The sequence below is a fragment of the Lissotriton helveticus genome, chromosome 1_2 (genome assembly GCF_964261635.1).
Source record: "Lissotriton helveticus chromosome 1_2, aLisHel1.1, whole genome shotgun sequence".
In the NCBI taxonomy this organism is placed as follows: Eukaryota; Metazoa; Chordata; class Amphibia; order Caudata; family Salamandridae; genus Lissotriton; species Lissotriton helveticus.
In genome coordinates this window covers 323,947,227-323,948,447 of record NC_136058.1, presented here as the reverse complement: position 1 = coordinate 323,948,447, position 1,221 = coordinate 323,947,227, and the positions used below count along the sequence as shown (strand labels likewise).

General features: G+C 37.7%; 1 non-coding gene across 1 annotated transcript; it reads right to left on the bottom strand.

Annotated features, from left to right (window-relative positions):
* Positions 1 to 671: 671 nt before the first annotated feature.
* TRNAC-GCA (transfer RNA cysteine (anticodon GCA)) lies at positions 672 to 743 on the bottom strand. Its single transcript has one exon. It is a non-coding gene; the product is annotated as a tRNA-Cys (tRNA).
* Positions 744 to 1,221: the final 478 nt, after the last annotated feature.

The following is a 1,221-nucleotide window of genomic DNA, read 5'->3' as shown; positions in this document are numbered from 1 at the left end:
CCAAATTATGGTGGAAAAACATTTCGACGTACCACTACAATTCGGTATTTGGAAGGTACACCCAAACACCCCTTTCGAATACCTTCCATTTAATACATCAGAAAAAGCCATTTTGCGTTTGCAAATGGCCTGATTCTTCAGACCAGCCTTCTTGCAACTGCAATGATAGTTCGTACATCTTGCACGTAGGCAGAGCTTTTAAGGAGAAATTAAATAGTTCCTACGTTGCACAAAAATGAAGTGCTTCAAACAAACACATACTTTGCATGCACAGAGAAGAGGTGGAATATATGTAAGACTGGAGACACAGGTGAAATGAGCAATAGATTGACTGCTTCGCTGACAAGTTTTATACGCCATTTCTTCAGTGCAATACAAGAAAGCACCAAACAGTATAACAAAGTTGTCAATTGCTTTCATAGTCCATTCCCTTTTTTTAGTGCTGTGAAAGGAAGAGCCAAATTACAAAATTGATCAGTGATGTTTAAGAAATTTCCCAAAGGGAATAACAAGCAGAGTGTTAAAAACTGCATTTACTCACAGGTTTTGAGCAGGAAACACTGAAATGCTATTAAAGTGCAATATCCAAGGGAACACTGACTCTGTCAAAGATGATCCAAATGGAATTGATGAAAAGTCCCAATTACAAACAACAGAATCAAAATAGGGTGAGGGGACACCCGGATTTGAACCAGGGACCTCTTGATCTGCAGTCAAATGCTCTACCACTGAGCTATATCCCTAGCTTTTCAGTAAAATCAGAATGACAAAATATCAGTACATCATGAAAGAGTGTGAGGATCATACTAAGTTGTGCCAGAAAGTACAACCGTGAAACTGTGGAACAGGAGAAGTAGTCCTTAATATTATTTATTAAAGGAAAACTGGATCATTTAAAAAACAGATTTATTTGTTTCATTGTTATTTTATTTGAATAGGCAGTGGTACATAGGACCAATGCCTCTACATACAATGATTGTTTTGAAACATTCTTAAAGGGGAAGAGGTTTTTACGGGACACCTTATCATTTGAGGATTGGTTACCACAATCACGGGGATGGTGATGAAGTATGATTGATTTAGGCCAAATTATGGTGGAAAAACATTTCTAAGTACCACTACAATTCGGTATTTGGAAGGTACACCCAAACACCCGTTTCGAATACCTTCCATTTAATACATCAGAAAAAGCCATTTTGCGTTTGCAAATGGCCTGATTCT